Genomic DNA, 22,692 nt, shown 5'->3' with positions numbered 1-22,692 from the left:
TTCAATTTCTTTCTTTGTAAAGTAGAATAATTAAATCTATACACTGGATGACTAGGAGCTCAAATAAGATAGAAAGATCTTATTTCAGTGCCTGTAGTCCTTGATATATGGGAACTATTATCATAATTATTAAGCTTATCATTCTACTTCACCCCATGTTGAAATCATTGTGTCCAGTTACATTTCACCCTAATGTAAGTTCCTTTCCCAGGGGCCTATGTGCCCTGCATGGCTGAGAAGGTTCTGGGCTATTCTCTGCTCCCTTGATAAAGGCACTTTCACCATCAAATAGCTCCACTGAATCAGCCCAACATTTCCCCCTCCCCTGCTAACTACATTTTGGCACTTCTTCAAGGGGCTTTCTGTAATGAGCAGGTTCCCAGAGAAAGCTGTTTCCTGAAAGGCTTATAGCATCTCAAAGAAAACAAGTTTAGGGTCTTAGAATGCTTGCTTTTGAAGAAGGAAAGAAAGAAACTTAATCGCTAAGCCTGGCAGCTGTACCAGAAGCCTCAGGCTTCCCTGATCATAAACCTAAAGAACCATCAACTCATCATGCATGCATTTTCCCAGCTCCTTTTGCAACTTCACTCTGGCTTGCAGATTTCCCTGGAGAGGGCTTGGTGGGAAATCCAACCTCTCCCCTAATTCTTTGTTACTCAAATTAGGGTTGGGTACTGTTGCCATCCCAATCAGAATATATAAGCCCTTTCTTTAGAGTTCCATGAAATTTAGCAGTGTGGGCATGGATGCTGTTTCTCTGACAAGTCTGAGAGACTTGTGGTGTGGTGGGGGAAAGTACAGGCATAGGAACCAGACAGACTCAAGTGCCAGTTTTGGTGCACAACAACCCACCTTGAGAAAACCATTTATTCTCATCGAACCTCCACTGTCTTTCTTAACTAAACTGGAATAACAGTGTCTGCTTTGATGACTACATACAACAATGAATATTAAGTGCCTGGCACAATGAGTGGAATAGTACTTTAAATGTACTTTAAATGGTTAATTCACTAACAAACTATGTATTCATTCATTCAATAAGTGTCTCCTAGGCTTTTTCTGTGTGCCACGCTGTGTTAGGCATCAAAAATAAAGACAATAAGCAAGTCAGATTTGGGGTCACTGCATTTATGGTACTTATTATCTGGTGGCTCCATGTTTTATGCATTGAGTAAGAAGAGTTGGGATAAATGACTAGTATGATACAGTTAGTCATAAAACCACTGAATACTTAAGTTATATAGGACCTTGGGGACCAAATAATCTTTTTTCATATAAGGGAAAATGGTGTAGCGGAGGAAAAAGGTAATCTATTTAAAATCACATGGAAAGCACTGAGAAACCTGGAACTTCGCTCATAGGACAGTGTATTTCCCTTTTCTCTGTTCTCACAAAACGATTTGCAAAATACATCAATATGTTAGCTATTTTGAAAAAAAAAATATTTGAAAGGATCTCTGCTATTGTAGAGGTATTTAGGGGAGACTTTCATAGGACAGGAGATCTGACCTTGGCCTTCATGAGTGATGAGTTGGTATGGTGTTTTCTGGTCAGGGAGAAATATGTGAAAAGTACTGTCAGCTTGGGAGGGTCTAGATTGCTCTCCCTACGACTGAAATTAAATTTCGTTAATAGTTTCCTGGTCCCAAGTGTCTTTTCTTCCAGAAGCAGCTCTGCTTATGGTGGATATTGGCCTTAGTGGGTGGTAAATTACAAATACATCAGTCATATACGCAAATTTCTGTTTCCATGACTTTCTGGAATATGAAAACAATACCACGAAAGGAAACTTGTGCTGTAGCTCTCTTTTTCTGAGGGGAATTAAAGAATTAATTTGTTCCAGCCCCGGCATGAATATCTTATTTCAGAACCATTCAAAACTTGTCTTTTCTATCTCTGAAATCTGTGTTGGAAGGTTAGTTTCACCTTTTTTTGTTTCTGGTGGGACCTCAGGTAGACTTTCCTTAGAAACCTTTTTGTGCTTCCAGAAAACATTATTTGCCAAAAAGAATATTAGTTGCTCAGCCTAACTCTACCGAAGGGAGGTAAAAGTCAACAATCAGTATGATTCATATAAGTATTAAGGCCATAAGGAAAATCCATAAACATTAGCAGTTCACTTAGATACAGAAACATGTAGGTTCTTGAATAAAGTTTCCTATAGATCCCAGGACTTTTTCAGGGCAAGGAATTCCTTCAAGTGTAATTATATCCTTGGAATTTCTATGATGACAGTTTTCTCAGAAATTGAATTCCAGTTTTAGATCTGGTAAGAGCTGCTAGAATCTTTTCCCTACTTGTCAAACAAGGCAAATTGGCTATCTGGTGGAAAGCCCCTAGTCCAGGTAGATTGGGTCAAGATGTCCTGGGTATCTCCAGAGCCTTTTGGATTTGATTTATCAAGGCAACTTGCCAGGCTCAGCTGATTTTTGTAGCTGCTTTCCACCAAATGGTGAAAATGACGTGTTGGAACTGACTTACGCCAGTGTTCTCGCAGCTTTCTACCGAGATGTTGAAATAGCTCTTGACAAGTTGCTGAACTGGCTTGGGTGAGGTGAGAGGCCATGCCTTATGACTAGGTAGGTCTGTTTTTCTACAGTCCAGAGTTAAGGATGGGGGTTTTCATATTTCAGAAATTTCCCTTCACCTTCATTTCAAAGAGACAATGGAGGGGAGAAAGGCAACTGGGCAATGGACCTTGGGTTAGCTGTGTTTTGGTACAAGCTAATTGACCCCTTTCAGCTTTGGCTTCCTCATCTGTAAAATAGAGGCATGGATACCTAATACACAGGGTAAATAGGGGATGGCATATAAAGCACATGGTAACTAAGAGGCCTTAAAAATGGCTGTGCAGATATTTCAAACTACCACAGTATGCCATGCCCCAGCAAATAGTATTCCTGAAACCCCTGGGGAGTGCCTCAGGTTCTGTCTAAGTCTCTATTAAAGTTTTTCTTGGTAAGTTTATTTTCTCAGAAACTTAACGCTTCAGATTGATCCTATGATAGATAAATTCTGAAACCTAGAGGTACCAGACTCTCCATGAACTACAACCACAGGTTCATTCCTCTACCCCAGAAAGTCAATACTTCTTTCCAGCATGAAGAAGTTAAACGGTTAATGCCCAGATATCCCTGAAGATTGAGAGAAAGGCCAAATAAGAGGAAGGAGATATAACTGAGAAATTAGGATTTAACAAATAGCTGTGGCTACTGACTTATTATATGGCTATTTCTTTTTAGAGATAAGTGTTTTAGAATAACCAGAAGGAAATACCTGAAGTACTAGAACTACAGTCCAGTAGCCCTGATTTTGATAATGGTTGTATTATCAAAAAAAAAAAATCAGTTGCTCATATGTATGGATTCTACTTCTGGATGTTTTGTTCTGTTTCACTGATACATATATCGCTCACTATTTTGTTGTCTTGGTTAACTTACCTCTATTGCAAGTCTTTAAATTGGGTAGATTGCAACACTAGTGGTCAGTAAGAGGGAGAGGGAAGGGGTATGGAACGTAAGTGTTGTTACTTTTTTTTTTCTTTTTCTGGAGTAACGCAAATGTTCTGAAATGATCATGGTGATGAATATACAACTGTGTGATGACATTGTGAACCATTGATTGTATACTTTAGATGGATTGTATGGTGTGTGAAGATATAACAACAAAAGTATATTTTAAAAATGGCTGTAATATTTTTTTCCTTAAATCCGGTTTTAAGGGAACTTCAGAGGAGTTTAAAGGGAGAGTTTTCTGTTACTAGTGTGTTAAGTGAGAAAAATAGGTGGGGCAAACAATTACATTTTTTTCTCATAATTACATCATTGACTCTATGTGTGCACCTTTATCCCTGCCCCCTTGGATGAAATCTTCGGCAGATCAACAGCTTATCTGCTCAGCCTTAGATAATAACATATATCTCATCAATTTCAAATCACAATACAGTCCTTTCATAATCAAACTCTGTACTTCATTTACAATTTAAGTGTTTCCTCTTCCTAATTGAGGAAGCCTATAGTAGGGAGTGTTGTGAGTGTGGGGATGGGGAATCCTTGATCAGTTTTTATTTCCCTTCAACCTCTACTTCTAATTCTTCTGCCCAATTACAAAGAATTCTGTTTCTGATTGCTTCAGGAGAAAAATTGAGTCAAGGATGAAGAGGTGAATTGGGAAGGGAAAGGTTTCAAGGTGAACATTGTTGTAAACTGGCATCTATGCTCTCTCTGGCCATTGGCAGTTGCTTAAAGCTGACTCTTTCTCTATGGAAAGTTCTGTGAATGGCTGGAGACCCCCTTTGCCTCTGTCCCATTGCTGAGGATTTCTCTCCTGCAAGATGCTAGAAGTGAATGCATCTCCTTAAGCTGGTTACTTAGGAGATGGCCATCTTCTGCACAGTCTCTGTTTGACTTTCGTCACCTCTTCTGTTGTCACTTTTAAATGAAGCCTATTAAGACAGTTCTTACATGGCTGCCTTGCCCACTCTCTCAGATCCATCATCAGTGAGTGTGCTGTGTGTTACTGATCTGCTTTACTCAGCTGCCAGAGGCTGCTTCAGCCAGTTTCCTCCTCTTTAGATTTCTCGGACGTGTCAAACTGATTAGTCACCAGCCTCCTGGGTATCCCCCAATCTCTAGGTAATGAATATAGGCTCTTTGAGAAGTCTCCTTGAAATCTAGCTAAACTGAGCTGAACTTAGCTTGAGGTGAAAAGAAAATGTCATGGGGATGGAAGTGAAGTGGGACTCAAAGCATGCTTTAAGGACACTCCATCTCTAAACTCCAAACTTAAATAATTGATTTATTTAAGGTAGTTGTTAACCTAACACTTGCAAAATCAGTTTAAGCTACCTCCTTGCAAGTCTGAAAGGTGGGAAAGCACCTCACTTTGAATTGTCCAAGTGTTTGAGACCCACTACTTAGGAACCTACCTGAAAGCGAGGCAGCATCCTGTTAAATGACCCCATTACTCTTTCTTCTTTTCCTTCTTCTTATTTTTCTCTTTAACTTTCTGAAAATATTGCTTGTCCTTCAGATATGTGATAAGTACTCTGTTAGATTTGGTGGATATAAAAATATATATTACAGGGCGGTGCGATAGTGGTTCAGTGGCAGAATTCTCACCTTCCATGCCAAAGATCCAGGTTCGATTCCTGGTGCCTGCCCATGCAAAAAAAAAGGAAAATAAAATAAATAAATAAATATTACAGACAAGATAAACAAATAAATGTATGAATACAGTGTGATAAATACCACTATGAAAGAAAGTGTGGGGTTCTGTGGGAAGGTAGAGAAGGTCTATTTAACTCTGGTCTGTAGGACAGAAAGAGGCTTCTATTCTAGTGGAAGGCTTTGTCTCAGTTGAGATCTGAAAAACCAATAGAAGTTATTGAGGCTAAAGATTTGGGATGGGAGTAGAATGGAGAGCATGTTTATAGTTTGGAAGTAAGTAAGAATTTTCAATGGTTCTAGACATTGAAAGACATTAAAAGAGATTCAATTTGGCAAATATATTTACTGAGAGGGGGAGGGGAGGGTTGTGAAATGTGATTAGGAGGGAAATTTGCAGCTAGATCAATGAAAACCTTAGAGAACAAATGAAAACAACTATACACTTAAGGAAGTGAATCTGTTAACAAGCTCTGGGCTATTTGGGATAGATTTGGCTGTATTCCTTCAGAAAATCTATCTTATCTTGATTAGAACTGGGAGCTTTTCAAGTCTCCTCAACCATATTTTTGATATAACATCTCATTGTTTCAATAATTTGGCAAGCATGTGCTGAGTCCCAATTCTGAGGCAAGCCCTATACAAGATCTTAGGAATTCACATATGAATGAGAAATGTTCTGTCTATCAAGGAACTTAGAATTTCATAGGGGAAACAGAAAAGGAAAACAATGGTGGCAATTTTGAATTCTACAATAGAGAATCTACTATTCTAAGCTCTATAAAAGAAATTTCCCACATGGCGATGGAAAAGAAAAGTGGAAGAACATAGAAGAATATAAACGAAGCCAGTTTTTGGATGGCTGGGTATGACATATGCATATAATCCTGAGATTATTTGCCTGAGCCAAGGACTGAAAATGTGTAGGAGTTAGCCAGGTATGTTATGGGCTGAGAGAAGCACTAAAACTAAAGGGAACATCTGTAAAGAGACAGGGAATCATGTGAGAACATGATATGTTCAGGAAAGTGCTAGTTGCCTAGGTTGACTGGATGATGGATCCCAGGTGTGTATATGTGGGAGTTGCAAGAGATGTGGTTGGGAAGATAAGTAGGGTACAGATGGAGCAAACCTCACGTGCTCTATTGTATAAACAACATAAGCATAGATTTCCTTAGTTTAATTCTAAGAAGGTGACGTAGTCTCTGACTTTTGGAGGCTTTCTTCCCTAACTGCTTTGTACCAGCAACAGTCATGAGAGGTCTAGCCCGTGGAAGGTAGGCAGTGATCCTATGAATTACAGAAGAATATCAAACTTAAAACCATTTGGCATGAATTTACTGAAGTTATTATGTAGTAGAATGTAGCAGAGTAAAAGGAATAATCGGAAAAAATAGCTTGTATTAGGGTTCTCTAGAGAAACAGAATCAACAGGGAACACTTGCAAATATAAAATTTATGAAAGTGTCTCACGTGATCGTAGGAATGCAGAGTCCAAAATCCACAGGGCAGGCTGCGAAGCTGATGACTCCAATGGATGGCCTGGATGAACTCCACAGGAGAGGCTCACCAGCCAAAGCAGGAATGCAACCTGTCTCCTCTGAGTCCTCCTTAAAAGGCTTCCCATGATTGGATTTAGCATCACTAATTGCAGAAGACACTCCCCTTTGGCTGATTACAAATGGAATCAGCTGTGGATGTAGCTGAGGTGATCATGACCTAATCCTATGAAATGTCCTCATTGCAACAGACAGGCCAGCGCTTGCCCAATCAGATGAACAGTTACCACAACTTGGCCAAGTTGACACCTGTCCTTAACCATGACAGCCCACCCCTTGTCAACTTGGCACATATATCTATCTATCTATCTATCTATCTATCTATCTATCTATCTATCTATCTATCTATCTATCTATCTATCTATCTATCTATCTATCTATATATCACCGTAGACCATACTTAATTTCCAAATGAAAACAAATAAGCACACATTTTTTCTTTTACCTGACAATACTCAACTGTTCTGCATATAACTGGAAACACATTAAATCTCTCCAGAATAGCGTGCAAATCCTTGGGCAACATTCATTCTTAAACTTGATATCTTACAACTTAAATAGTATAACACAAACAAAACAGCATTACAGTCCTCGTTTCTGTAACTGATCATGTGGTCGAAGTTCATATTTATCACTACCTTCTTCCACTACCCATTCCATGTTCCCTTTCCCCTCAGCAAGCACTTCAGCTGGCCATGGTTCTTTGCCTGGTGGGGTGACCCAAACCTTCATTCCTGAAGTCTCAGAGGCATTAGTGGTCCTGCCTGGATTGTGTTGTTGCAGTTTTCTATTGATTTTAATCACAGGGCATGGTAGTACTAATAGACGCCCCAGGGGATCTCCTATATTCCAAGAAAACTCTTCTTTACCTCCATTATGTAGTTGCAGTCCTACTTCCTTCTGATAGTCAGGGTCAATTACCCCAGACAATAATGTAATTCCCTTCTTGGTGTGTTGATCCAGAGGCATAAGTAGCCCAAAGTGGCCAGGTGGCAATCTTAACTTCCAGTTCAGTGGTATGACTGTTGTTTCTCCTGGAGAAAGCACACCCCATTTTGGAACTAAAACCTGTAGACCAGCAGAACTCAGGGTAGCAGGGACAGGAAGCAAAAATTTTCCTAGTGGATCACTAGGAGTAATAGTGAGTGGCACCACACCCATTTCCACCCCTTGGTTCCTGGACCCATGGATCCTGGCTATGGGAGAAACAGCACCATACAGTGGACGCTGATTCAGAGCATACACAGCTTCCTGGAGAACATTACCCCAGCCTTTCAAGTTTTTGCCACCTAGTTGGCACCGTAATTGAGTTTTCAAAAGGCCATTCCACCGTTCTATCAATCCAGCAGCTTTTGGATGATGGGGAACATGGTAAGACCAGAGAATTCCATGAGCATGTGCCCATTCCCGCACTTCATTTGCTGTGAAGTGTGTTCCTTGATCCGAATCAATACTATGTGGAATACCATGACGATGGATAAGGCATTCTGTAAGCCCACGGATAGTAGTTTTGGCAGAAGCATTGCGTGCAGGGAAAGCAAACCCATATCCAGAGTATGTGTCTATTCCAGTTAGAACAAATCGCTGCCCCTTCCATGAAGGGAGTGGTCCAATGTAATCAACCTGCCACCATGTAGCTGGCTGGTCACCTCGGGGAATGGTGCCATATCGGGGGCTGTGTGTGGGTCTCTGCTGCTGGCAGATTGGGCACTCAGCAGTGGCTGTAGCTAGGTCAGCCTTGGTGAGTGGAAGTCCATGTTGCTGAGCCCTTGCATAACCTCCATCCCTACCACCATGACCACTTTGTTCATGAGCCCATTGGCAATGACAAGAGTTGCTGGGGAAAGAAGCTGACTGGTATCCATAGAACGGGTCATCTTATCCACTCGATTATTAAAATCTTCCTCTGCTGAAGTCGCCGTCTGGTGTGCATTCACATGGGACACAAATATCTTCATGTTTTTAGCCCACTCAGAAAGGTCTATCCACATACTTCTTCCCCAGACCTCTTTGTCACCAATTTTCCAATTATGGTCTTTCCAAGTCCCTGACCATCCAGCCAAACCATTAGCAACAGCCCATGAGTCAGTATACAAACGCACCTCTGGCCAGTTTTCCTTCCAAGCAAAATGAACAACCAGGTGCACTGCTCGAAGTTCTGCCCACTGGGAGGATTTCCCCTCACCACTGTCCTTCAAGGACACCCCAGAAAGGGGTTGTAATGCTGCAGCTGTCCACTTTCGGGTGGTACCTGCATATCGTGCTGAACCATCTGTAAACCAGGCCCGAGTTTTCTCTTCCTCAGTCAATTCACTGTAAGGAACACCCCAAGAGGCCATAGCTCTGGTCTGGGAAAGAGAAGGTAATGTGGCAGCAGGAGTGGAAACCATGGGCATTTGTGCCACTTCTTCATGTAACTTACTTGTGCCTTCAGGACCTGCTCTGGCTCTATCTCGTATATACCATTTCCACTTTACAATAGAGTGCTGCTGTGCACGCCCAACTTTATGGCTTGGTGGGTCAGACAACACCCAACTCATGATAGGCAACTCAGGTCTCATGGTAACTTGGTGGCCCATGGTTAAGCGTTCAGTCTCTACTAAGGCCCAGTAGCAGGCCAAAAGCTGTTTCTCAAAAGGAGAGTAGTTATCTGCAGCAGATGGTAAGGCTTTGCTCCAAAATCCTAAGGGTCTGCATTGTGATTCTCCTATAGGGGCCTGCCAAAGGCTCCAGACAGCATCTCTATTTGCCACTGACACTTCCAGCACCATTGAATCTGCTGGATCATATGGCCCAAGTGGCAGAGCAGCTTGCACAGCAGCCTGGACCTGTCACAGAGCCTCCTCTTGTTCAGGTCCCCACTCAAAATTAGCAGCTTTTCTGGTCACTCGATAAATGGGCCGGAGTAGCACACCCAAATGAAGAATATGTTGTCACCAAAATCCAAAAAGACCAACTAGGCGTTGTGCCTCTTTTTTGGATGTGGGAGGGGCCAGATGCAGCAATTTATCCTTCACCTTAGAAGGGATATCTTGACATGCCCCACACCACTGGACACCTAAAAATTTTACTGAGGTGGAAGGCCCCTGTATTTTTGTTGCATTTATCTCCCATCCTCTGACACGCAAATGCCTTACCAGTAAATCTAGAGTGGTTGTTACTTCTTGCTCACTAGGTCCAATCAACATGATATCATCAATATAATGGATCAGTGTGATGTCTTGTGGGAGGCAGAAACGATCAAGGTCTCTGTGAACAAGATTATGACATAGGGCTGGAGAGTTGATATACCCCTGAGGTAGGACAGTGAAAGTATATTGCTGACCTTGACAGCTGAAAGCAAACTGTTTCTGGTGGTCCTTACTAATAGCTATTGAGAAAAAAGCATTTGCCAAATCAATAGCTGGATACCAGGTACCAGGGGATGTATTGATTTGCTCAAGCAATGATACTACATCTGGAACAGCAGCTGCAATTGGAGTTACCACCTGGTTGAGTTTATGATAATGCACTGTCATTCTCCAAGACCCATCTGTTTTCTGCACAGGCCAAATAGGAGAGTTGAACGGGGATGTGGTGGGAATCACCACCCCTGCATCTTTCAAGTCCTTAAGAGTGGCAGTAATCTCTGCAATCCCTCCAGGAATACGGTATTGCTTTTGATTTACTATTTTGCTTGGTAGGGGCAGTTCTAGTGGCTTCCACTTGGCCTTTCCCACCATAATAGCCCTCACTGCACGAGTTAGAGAACCAACGTGGGGATTCTGCCAGTTGCTCAGTATGTCTATGCCAATTATACATTCCGGAACTGGGGAAATAACTACAGGATGGGTCCGGGGGCCCACTGGACCCACTGTGAGATGGACCTGAGCTAAAACTCCATTGATCACCTGGCCTCCATAAGCCCCCACTCTGACTGGTGGTCCAGAGTGACGTTTTGGGTCCCCTGGAATTAATGTCACTTCTGAACCAGTGTCTAATAATCCCCAAAATATCTGATCATTTCCTTTTCCCCAATGCACAGTTACCCTGGTAAAAGGCCGTCGGTCTCCTTGGGGAAGACTTAGAGGAAGATTAACAGTATAAATTTGTGGCAGTGTAACAGGTTTCTCCCCCATAGGGACCTGGCCTCCCCTTCATTCAAGGGGCTCAGGGTCTGTAAACTGTTTCAAGTCTGGAAATTGGTTAAGGGGCCGTGACTCTGTGTTTTTGTAATTCAGGTTAGACTTCTGTTCCCTTGACCTAGAACTCTTTTGTTTATACAGCTCCAACAAGAATTTAGTAGACTGCCCTTCTATTGTATTTCTAGGCACCCCATGATTTACTAGCCAGTGCAACAAATCTCTGCGTGTCATATAATTTTGATGCCTCCTTTGAGTTTGTTGTCTATTATAATACCCACGTCTACCCTGTCTTTGGTGATTAAGTGCTGCCACCTGGCTTCTGCCAACTCGGGATCCTGTCATCCCCATTGTGTTTAAGGATTCCAGCTCAGTGACAGCAGTTCCTACAGTAATATCTGACCTACAGAGAAGTGCAACCACAGAGCTCTTGAGGGATGATGATGCTAGTCTCACAAATTTATTTCTCACTGTTCTGGTAAAAGGTGCATCCTCTGGACATTCCTGGGGTGTAAGAGCAGGCTTTGCATGATAAATCCACTCTAACATCCCAATCTCTCTAAGCCTCTGGATCCCCTCATCTACATTATACCAGGGCAGTTCTGGCATTTCAACCTCAGGTAATGTTGGCCACCTTTTGATCCATGTTTCAACCAACCACCCAAACAAGCTGTTAACACCTTTTCTAACTGCTCTAGCTATAACACTGAATTCAGAATCTCTGCTTAGTGGGTCCATATCAATAAATTCAGCCTGATCCAGCCTTATATTCCTCCCACCATTGTCCCACACTCTTAAAATCTATTGCCACACATATTCCCCTGATTTCTGTCTATATAAATTGGAAAACTCACACAATTCTTTTGGAGTATAACGTACCTCCTCATGTGTGATACTTTGTACCTCACCTTTAGGGGCCTGTTGGGACTTTAGTCTAGTTATAGGTCTAGAAGAAATGAGGGGTGGTGGGGGTGGGTCATGAAAAGAATTAGAAATATCTTCCAAGCCATTTGCTTCAGGGCTTTCATTTGCAGTTTCATCTGGTGAAACAGGATTAATAACCCTAGGGCTAATCCCTTCAGGAGGAGGTTGGGTGGCCAATTCCTCAAGGCAGGCTGGAGGTGGGGCAGCTATGTCCTCAGGGCAGACTATTACAGGGTTATCTAAAGAAGGCTCAGCATGGTCTAGGGTTTCAACCTCACCCCCAACATCATTATCAATCCATATGTCACCATCCCATTTTTCAGGGTCCCACTCCTTTCCAATCAATGCCCTCACTTTAACGGCAGACACCATGCAAGACTGAGATTTCAGTTTACGTTGTAAAGTTGCTACTCTAACAATAAGATTCTGAGTCTGATTTTCAGAGATCTCAAGTCTACGGCTACAGGAAATAAAATTTTCCTTCAGGATACTCATAGAAACCTCTACATCTTTCAGACGGCACTTAAGCTTCTTGTTTGAAGCCTTAAGCCCATCCCTTTCACCCTTTAATGTAGACAGTGTATCTAACAACAACCAACCAACATCTCTATAACTCTTATTTCTACAAAACTCTGTAAAGGTGTCAAAAACATTATCCCCCAGAGTCTGGCTTCGTACAAGCGAAGCATTAAGAGAATCGAATGATGATATTTTGACTATCTCCTTTGCCAACTCAGTCCATGGATTGGGAGTGTCATTCTGACTATGGGAATCAGAGTCCTTAGTGTCTCTGAGCCCAGTCAGAGTAGAAAACCATTCATAAAAACCCATTTTTAAGATTCTGTTCCTTAAGAACCACTCCTGGTACCAAGATGTATTAGTTAGGGTTCTCTAGAGAAACAGAATCAACAGGGAACACTTGCAAATATAAAATTTATGAAAGTGTCTCACGTGATCGTAGGAATGCAGAGTCCAAAATCCACAGGGCAGGCTGCGAAGCTGATGACTCCAATGGATGGCCTGGATGAAGTCCACAGGAGAGGCTCACCAGCCAAAGCAGGAATGCAACCTGTCTCCTCTGAGTCCTCCTTAAAAGGCTTCCCATGATTGGATTTAGCATCACTAATTGCAGAAGACACTCCCCTTTGGCTGATTACAAATGGAATCAGCTGTGGATGTAGCTGAGGTGATCATGACCTAATCCTATGAAATGTCCTCATTGCAACAGACAGGCCAGTGCTTGCCCAATCAGATGAACAGTTACCACAACTTGGCCAAGTTGACACCTGTCCTTAACCATGACATAGCTCATTCACCAGTATAAGAGTATTTCCTAGAACTTGGACTTAAGTACCCCAGGAAAGTGTGTGGTTCATGCAGACAGGCTGAAACCAGGGTGCGTCTAAAATGATTCTGAGAATTGTTCAGATTGTTCTATATAAGGAGAATCTGGGAGCCCAAATGAGCCTATGAGAGCATGGTGTACTGAGGTGCAAGCACAATGGATTTGTTTTCTAAAGCTCTGTTTTTCCAGCATTCTAACTTGGTTCATTGTTGCTACAGTGAAAGCTTTGCCATTAGGAATATTTTTCCCCTACTCCATCCCTTTCCTCCCTCCACCCAACCTCTCCTTGGATGCCAAAGCATCACTTAGTGTCTTTAGGGGCATAAGCCTAGTTGGTATGATTCTGTTATTTAGTAGTAGGTAGGATAGACAGACAGCTAGATAGATAGATAGATAGATAGATAGATAGATAGATAGATAGATAGATAGATAGAAAAATAGATAGATAGATAGATGATAGACAGATAGATAGATAGGTAGGTAGATAGATAGATAGATAGATAGACAGAAACATATTTGCATGGTACCCACAGGAAAATAAAAACAATCATATTCATCTTCTTTCAAATATATATAAAAAGTATAGCCTGGCAAGGGAATCACATGAGTGTCATTTTTTTCTGTTTATTTTGTTTACTTCATATTTTGTTATTCCATCTTTCGAACTATAATACATAGGTTACAATACCTGAAGTGGATTGAGTTCTGGATATTAGGATCTAAAATTTCCACAAAGCTGATTTATATTGTCATAAAATGAGACGGACCTCTTATTTGATGGTTGTATGAGACATTGAGTTCTCATAATCCCATAATCTTCCTCTCCTTGCTTCAATTTCTAAGTTAAAATAGATCTTATATTGTGTTCCTTTCTCTGTATCTTTCATTTCAGATATTTAAAGCTAATTGTCCAGTCTGATGATGCTGACACCAAGGCTTTTCATGATGACTGTCCCTGAAAATATTCTCCTCTTCCATGAAGTGGGCCAAAGATACTTCACCATGACAGTTGGGAGGCTCAGTCAGTCCTGTCCTTAAAATCTGTTAAGACCACTACTATTCACATTTCTGGAATCTGATGTGATCCCGCTCACTTCTTTTCAAGTGTGAGTGATGAAACTTTCATCTTTATCCATTACATTTAGCTTCAAACCTGAATCTGAATTCACTGGATTCTTCATTCTTTCACCAAGCCCCCATTAGGCCTAAACCCTTCTCATGTGTTGACTTCTTTTTTCCTTCTTCAATGACATTCCACATTTGTCTTAAGGAATAAAAAAGATCATGGATGAGATCATGAATGTAAAGAACTTAGCACAGACAAAGCTTTCAATACATAGATGAATAAAGTTCACTATTTCATTAATAAGTGCCGTTAGTCTTAGGATGGATTTTAATAAAATATGGATCTACCTTAAACTCCAACCAAGATCATTCATTACTGAAATTGCTTCAACTGCGTTAACAATTGGGTAGTGAATTTTTTAGCCCTCTGCAGTCTTTGTTTTATCAGGCTGCTGGGCAAATATACACAATGGATTGGCTTAAACAATCCATTGTTTGCTGACAGTCTTGAGGCTAGGAGAAGACATTGCTTTCTCTCCCAAGTCTGTAACATTCTTGGCTGGCAGATAGCTACACTTGGGGTTCCTTGGCTTATATCCTTGCCCCTTGTCACACGGCTATGTCCTCTCCTTTCTCTTCCAGATCCCATTGACTTTTGATTTCTAGCTCCTCCCCATGGCTTTCTCTCTGTGAATTTCTTCTGCTTAAAAATGACTCCAGTAATCTGAATTAAGACTCAACCTTATTCCATTGGGCCACATCTTAACTAAAATAACATCTACGAGAGATCTTGTTTATAATGGAAATGCAATGAATTGTCATCATTTTGCTTCATTACAAGATTTTGAGAAAGAAATTCATAGATTTGATTCATTAATCATTCCACAAATATCTATGAGTATCAGACCAGATGATGGAGTGATGGAGCACAGAGATAAGCAAGATGTGGTCTTTGACATTAGAAAGAACCCTAAAGGTCATCCAATATTCAGTGGGGAATACAGAAGGGGCTGTTTTGTGCAAAGTCCCATACCTAGTTCTTAGCCAAGCTGGGTAAAAATTCAAGTGTCTTGACTGTAATATAAGCTTGACTTGAAGGTCAGTGCTCTTCTCATGAAGGTAAATGGAAACTTCAGTTATGGCAGGGAAGTATTAGGATGCCATCCTGGAAAATTAAAAAATAGATACATTCACATCAGAGGCTATTTCTTGCAATTTTCTATTTGTAGTTCTGGGTCTTAGGCCTTTTATGTCCACAAACTGTTTGATAGTTTTTGAGTCTTTGAACCAAGCCAAGGAAGGACTTATTTTCCTCTGACCAACTGTGGCTAAACAAGAGTGGCTCTCTACTGCAGGCAGAATTAGAACTTTTTAACATCCTGACAGCCATGGCCTATATTAGATTTCCCTAAGATTTTCAGGAGGTGAAAGTCCAGCACAGGAAGAAAACCCTAAAATTCAACTGAACACCATTCAAATTTGTTCATTCTTAATCCAATCACCGACAAGCCTCAGTCAAGAAGACCCAGATTGGCAGGCTATGACATAATTCTTTTTTGTCCACTAGAATACAAAGAAGATGATGGAGAGGAGGTTTTGTTTGAAAGAAGACAGCTTGGATTTTGTTGCTTTCTAATTAGTTAAATGGAATTCTGAAACTAAGTTCTGTTATAGAAAAACTTGCATAAGGTTACCACCTTATGCAAAGTCAAAGCAGATAAAGGGAAATGGACTGGAAATAAGATGAAATAAGGAACGTTTAATCCTTGGCATTTGCTTTGGACAATGGAAGAGAAATAATTCTATGCTTGCCACACCACTTTAATATTTTCAGTGAATGCTGTGGGATAGGGTTTAGGCTAGGAGGAAAGCACAGATATTATATCTCGAAACTGGCCTAATGATTTGGAATTTAAGTTGCATATTTAAGAAAAGATTATTTTAATGTCAGAAGTCCAGATAATTTTTTGTATTGTTAAGAGTGGAGACCTGGCTTGGATGAGTTTTTTGTTGTTGTTGAAGGAAACACATTCCTGGCTCTGTGTGTGTTTGGCTACGTCTAGTGTATACTAATACCCATGTGCTCCTCAAGATTTCCCAGCCTTTCTTTCATTTGTGTTGGTCAGGTGACCCTTTCTGACCAATGGAATGTGAGTATAAGTAATAAGGTCACTTCCAAGAAAGGCAGTTAAGTGTCTCCTCAAATCCTTCTCTTACCCCTGCAGCTGGAAGAGAAGCTTTCAAAGGCCAGAAAAATGGTAAAGAGAGTTCAGTAACCTAAGTCACTGCTTGGAGAAGAAACATCCAGAAAAATTGTCGGAAATTAGTCAGACTCCAAGTAAGAAATAAACTTTTGTAAAATGAAACCACTAAGATTTGTACATTGTCATAGCAGCCAGTGATTAACATGAGTATTCTAAATGCCTTTTGTTTTTCTTGTATGTAGAACTCCAATCTTTTTCAGATGTCACCCTTCTTCCACAAGACCAGGGCAGAGTGACCCTATCCCTTGCTCTAATGGAAAATCTTTACTGGTCTCTTTTTGTCAATTCCCTTTGTCAGTGACTGGTTTAAGGATGACATGTAATTTTATAGTAAAGTTTTGTGGAGAACTCTGGAAAACATTTTTTTTTTTTTTTTGCTTTTCAGGAGTCATTGATTGGGATCATGACTTTCTGATCAGAGATGGAAATTTAGGGGATGTGATGATGTGATAAAGAAGCTAAGTTTTTGCTTAGTAAAGTAAAATTATTTTATTTGTCTAGTTGGAATTCTCAAATATAGTTGAAGAAGGCCCTGGAACTGAGGATGAAAGGAGAGGAGAAAGAGAAAATCTTAGGAACACTGTGCCAGCGGAGACAGACAGAAATATCTCCATGGCCTATGACCTTTCAGAATAGTAATGCCTGGCCCCTAAAGTTGCTTCATGTGTGATAATGTTCCTTTCTTATCTCCAGGTCTTTGCGTATACAACAAGTTTGTGTGAACAGGCCCTGGGTAATAGAAGAGGGAAGGACCAGAGTAAGATAGAGCAGCATAAAAGGAGTAAAAAGGTAACAGAGCAATTGAGTAGGATCTGGGAACGGACTAAAAGACAAGAGTGGATAAGAAATATAGCTAGAACTTTAAGCACTCACATCCCTGCAATCCTCAAAAGCATGCCAAATGGGATGCAGGATATTAAATTTGAATGTAATAAATAAGGTGTGTGGAGGGCAATATAGCAAGTAGAAAACACCACAAATTTTGTGCTAGAGAGGTTTTGTTTCAAATCCTGTTTCGCCATTTACCTATTTTCTTTCATTAGGCAATTTGTTTTACCTCTCTGAGCTTTACTAAAGTCTCAGTAACTGTAATTCTATGAATTACCATGTTCTTTAAAAAACCTCAGCATGTTATATATTTGACAGAGTTCTTGTTAAGGACTCAAAAGAGCTGTATGTTGGTATTGACTATGCAACTTCTTGTTGTTCACATAATTTTCCTCAGTTGTAAAATGAAGATGCCATTGTCATACCCTGATGAGATTATTAGGAAGAACAATTGTAATAAGCACTTTGCAAACGTTGTTAAAACACACAGATGAGTTATCATTATCAGTTCACTCTGATGACCTCTGCTTTGCATGATGAATGTGTTGTTGCAGCTTTTCTTTTATAAACAGCCACATCGCACTATTATTTAGATAATGTGTCAAAGTCAACCTTAGCACCCAGAAAAACTTGGATCATTTTCACTTGACCTCTTATTTGGACTAGCTTTGGGAATCTATGAGCTGAGAAGCCCCAGCGTTGGAAACTCTGAGAATACTCCTGTCTCCCACACAGCTCTGCCCTTTCTGGCTTCTCAACCATCCACCCACCAGCCCCATCTGGCTAAGGCTTTGGTCAGTGTGGGAGACAAGAAAGGCATCTGTTCAGCTGAGTCATGACTAAGGAAGGCCCCATCACATATGGCTCAAAACCAGTTAAGGTCCCTTTGTCTTGATGAGGATCCCTGGCAGTGTCACTGAGTGAGGAGAAATTCTAGGTCTATTTCTCTTGGCAGTCCCCAGACACTTGGGAGGAATAGGCTGGGGTCCTGGTGGTTATAGAACAAGGGACACAGACAAGGGAGCTAATTGCTTCCACTTCACCCCCGCTCCCTCCTCCAGAAATGTTCTCTGGCCAAACCAAATCACAGGGCTCCCAGAAGACCCAGCTGACCCAAAGCCAAAAGCAACTCCCACCTCCCTGCTACCATTTATCATCCCTGGAGGCTACCCCACAGATCTGGTCAGGAAGCTTAAAAATAGTCGAGTGTGTGGTGACAGGCCTTGTGGATTCGCTTTGTAAAAATATTCTGAGCAAGGAAATAAACCTTTCAGCAGCTTATTTTTCCACTGCTCTGGGCAGCAAACCCTACTTTTCTGCTGCCATAAGCATTTCAGGTATCTTGTATGTGGTGGGGGCAGTGCTGGAGGGGAAAGGCAGAATCTGCCCAGGGCCTGGGTGTTAGCTTACACAGTGATGGAGAAAAGTGCCTTGGTTAGAGAACCAGGGTGTGAGGGGACCAGTGATTATGAGGATTCCAAAGGACCACGATCCAGGAAATGTAATGTTTCTGCACATTCTGAATTCCCAAGGAAGTGGAAAATATATTCATCATTTTGAGGGTGGATTCTGAGCTCTTATGTTTTGGCATCCGAAGCCATTTGTGATCTAACTCTGCCTCCCACACAGGCATCTTTAAGTCCAGCAAGTGGAAATATTAGCAGTAGTCTATCAAATTATGCTGTTTGTGCCCACATACCTTTCATACTCTGTTCCTTCTGCTAGGAAAGCCCACCGCAGTCCAGAACCCCTATCTCCAAGCCCCAATTCCTATCCAGCCCCTTCAATCATTCATTAAAATTCACCCCAGGATTTTGCTCAGAGAAATTTCTCCTGCCTCCCCAATTTCCTAGCCAATGATTCTGCAATCAATGCATTTATTACATGGCACGGACGTCCCAAAACAGGGTTTGTGTTTCAATCAACTTAGTGTTTCTGCAACACATAAGATTTGGCAATATTAAGTGCTACCAAACAGACTAATTGAACAAGTTAAAAACTAGCATATTTCTGCCAAAGAGAAGGAAAAACCAGTTTTCTTGGAGGTTGAGAAAATTCAGGTCCCTACAGTACTGAGATTTTATGGAAGGCACATGTCCGCTTTCATTTCCAATGGATATTTTGTCCTAGTGAATCACTCCGTTACTAGTTGTCGCTAATAATTGATTAAGAAACTCTGAGAGCTTTTATGTTAACAAGGAATACTAACACCCTTTTCTTTTCCTTTCCAGCCCTCCTTTGAGGTAAGAGGTGAGGATTTGAAATTTTCAGGTGAGAAAACAGTTTCTACAGAGGAGACAGAACAAGAGAAGAGGTGGAGTTCCAGGAATTTTTCTTTTCACAAGTGGTTGAAAAGTACTGAAAATCAACAAAATATGTACAAAACTCTTTCTGACCATATATTTTGTGGTTGTTATTGCTGAAAACCATAAATCCCAGACAATATTTTGTTTTTGTCCAAATTCAAAAAAGTCATGGAAGGGCAAGTGCCTCAGGAAATGGGATGCATCCTGACCTGGATCCCAAACTCAGAAGAGCTTTTGAGCACTGCTCATGAGTGTGATGACCTTAAGATAGCCACCGCTTATTGAAAATTATTATCAATTATTATCAAGAACAACATGGTTCAGAAGGAGCCAAACTCTCTAGGCCCAAATCCTAGTTCCCCACATAATCTCATATGATCTAGTGCATGTTGCTCAATCTCTCTGTGCTTCTGTTTCTCCTTCTTTAAAATGATGATAGCCATTAGACCTAACTCACAGGGTTTTGTGAAACATAAAGTGACACTAAATTATCAATAAATGTTATCTATTATTTACCAGGTATTTTCTTGCAAGCATCAAGTGTTTTATCTTTCTTTCTCAGACAATTCATTTAGGTTTAGCATTTCCATTTTACCTATGAAATACCTGGGGATTAAGGATTTTGTTCTAAGTGTTTTGTCCAGTGCACTCTCTGCATTTTGCATGCCAATCTTTCCGAGTTTAAAGTTCCATGTATATTGTCTCTCATAATAAAAATATACTCAATGTAAAACACGTTCTCTGAGGCCCCTGGAAAGAGCACTCCTTTGAGACCTTGCTGTGGCGAATCATGTGGCTCAGATAATCTATAAGGGTGCAAATGGTAAGCTTGTTGAACTGGATTCGCAGAGCTCTTGTCAGTTTCCCAAGTCAGAGTTGATGCTGAAATTTCTGCATGGGGCATGAGTGTAGCCTGGATAAATACCCAAAAGCCTGGGAGGTAGAGTGAAAATGTCTAGAGAGACAAGTTTGCTTAATTAATATGTGTTTGTGAGGCAATTTCAAAGCTGAAAGATTGTTTTTGAGTGCCAAGTGATATTAACTAAGTGTTGGGGAAGATCCTACCAGTGGAGTAAGGGACACCCATATCTGTGCTTATGCATTTATATCTTGCTAGTGATGCCGAGGGTGTTAACTCCTCCAGCTGTGATGACAAAATTCAGCGAATTGGTGCCCCTAGGGACTGAGACAAGTAGAATCTGAATCCCTCCTTTGCACAGTGTAGAGATTTGGTGGTGCAGGAAAGAGTCGTTCCTCAGACTTCCTGAAGTCCTACTTGGAGGACAATGGTCCTGGAGGATCAACCAATCAGGAAATGAATGTGCCGAGGTTTATGCCTGGGTTTGGATTTGGCAAAGCAGAAGGTTAGTTAGTGCTTTTCCAAAGGGCAAAGTCAGAGCCATAAATGGGAGAAAAATGAACGCTGAATGGAGAGACGGAAACGATATAAAACATTTCAGGAAGTAGAATCTGATGTAGGTCTGGAAAGTGGTTCAAAAGGGAGTGATGAATCGTCTGAGGGCCTGGAAACTCTGAGTGCAGGTGCCTGCTGTGCAGAGAGGGGCGACCCAGACTCTTCAAAGCTCTCAAGAGAGTCAGGTAACTCTGACTCTGGGGAACATAACAATTCTCGGAAACTTCTCCAGGTAGTTCTCAATGTATCTCAGGCATATTTCTGATTTTGGGGGTGGAGAGGTGGGTATAGAAAAGAGATCTACTTTGGAAACAGACCGTCTAAGTTTGAGCCTAGGACCATTCACCAATAAGCTCTCTGCGAGTGCAAAGTATTTCTTTTCTTTTTTAAAATCAATTCCTGATCTAGAAAACGAGGAATGGGCTCAGAATGTTCCCCAAGCTTTCTTCCAGCGCCAACTTTCCATAATTTTGGAACTGGCAGTCCTATCTTGTTGTTAAATCCATCTTGCAGAACCCACACGTCTTTCTGAGATGCCCTAGGAGCCAGCGGAGAGGGTTCAACCCTGTGTTGAAAAGAAGAGCTTTGCTATTATCTGTTTTGGTAGTTCATTAAAGTTTCATAAGATATCCTTTGGGCAGGAAAAGATGTTCTGTATACACCCAGGAGGGAGTGGTTTATTCCTTTGGTGGGATTTGGTTTTGGGAGAACATGAGTCCTTAAAAGAAATTTATGACAGATTATGAAGATAAATTTTGGAATGTGACCAGTAATCTCTATGTGCTATTTTGGGAAATTAAATTTTATTATTAATAATTCTGCTTCATATCTATGATGCACCGTAGAGTTTATAAAATCTGTTTTTATAATCTAAACTTGTGCCCAAAACCATTTGTAAACTAGGTCTCTTATTATTTTTAAAAATAATTTGATTGCTTTGTTGTTTATAAAATGAATCAGTGTATGGTCAGGTGATGTGTTAAAGATTTTGTTAGGTCAGGGGAACCGGGAAGGGCATTGCAACTGCAGCTACGGAGGCTGTGTCACCCCTCCCAACATGACTTCCGGAACAGCCCCTTCCGGACACCTGACTTCCAGAGACCCGCCCCTTTCGGAGGTCACCTGACTCTTGCTTAAAAAACGCCCACGCCATCACGCAGGCGCTGACTCGCCTCCTTCCGTCTTGGATTTCGTGAGTTCAGCCCAGGAGCGCAGAAATGAACCTGCCCGCTTTAAATTTCCCAGTCTACCTTCCATCTTTCACACCGTTTCGCCTGCTAAACCTTTCAGATTTAACTTCGTTTTCTGTTGTCATTTATAAAATGAATTAATGTATGGCCGGGTGATCTGTTAAAGATTTAACTTTGTTTTCTTTACAGTGAAAAAAAAAAAAGCCAGAACTTACTTTGATTATTCTTGAGAAGGTGATTTACTTTTGAGAACAGAATGCCATTCCTTTTCACAAAATGAAGGAGTGGTTAACCACCAGAGGCAATCAGTGTTCCCTCTTAGGGGAAATGAGTTTTTCAAGTCTTATTTTTCTCTGCTATAGTGATTTAGATCCCCTGGAAGAGTTGAGAGAAAAGAGGGAAAAGGAGAACTTTTTTTTTTTTATTTTCTAGGACTTCCATAGGAGAAATAGGGAGTCCCTGTAAGGAGTTGCAGGGAGGGGAAGAAGACAGCTGAGCCAATACTCCTGAC

At 41.1% G+C, this 22,692-nt stretch overlaps 1 long non-coding RNA gene across 1 annotated transcript; it reads left to right on the top strand.

Moving 5' to 3' along the window:
- Positions 1–5,886: 5,886 nt before the first annotated feature.
- Positions 5,887–20,134, top strand: LOC143659808 (uncharacterized). The gene is made up of 3 exons (XR_013163756.1): positions 5,887–6,103; positions 14,007–14,220; positions 19,503–20,134. It is a non-coding gene; the product is annotated as an uncharacterized LOC143659808 (long non-coding RNA).
- Positions 20,135–22,692: the final 2,558 nt, after the last annotated feature.

This window comes from Tamandua tetradactyla, chromosome 2 (genome assembly GCF_023851605.1).
Source record: "Tamandua tetradactyla isolate mTamTet1 chromosome 2, mTamTet1.pri, whole genome shotgun sequence".
Classification (NCBI taxonomy): domain Eukaryota; kingdom Metazoa; phylum Chordata; class Mammalia; order Pilosa; family Myrmecophagidae; genus Tamandua; species Tamandua tetradactyla.
The sequence above is the reverse complement of the archived record's forward strand: the minus strand, read 5'-3'. Positions and strand labels throughout refer to the sequence as shown.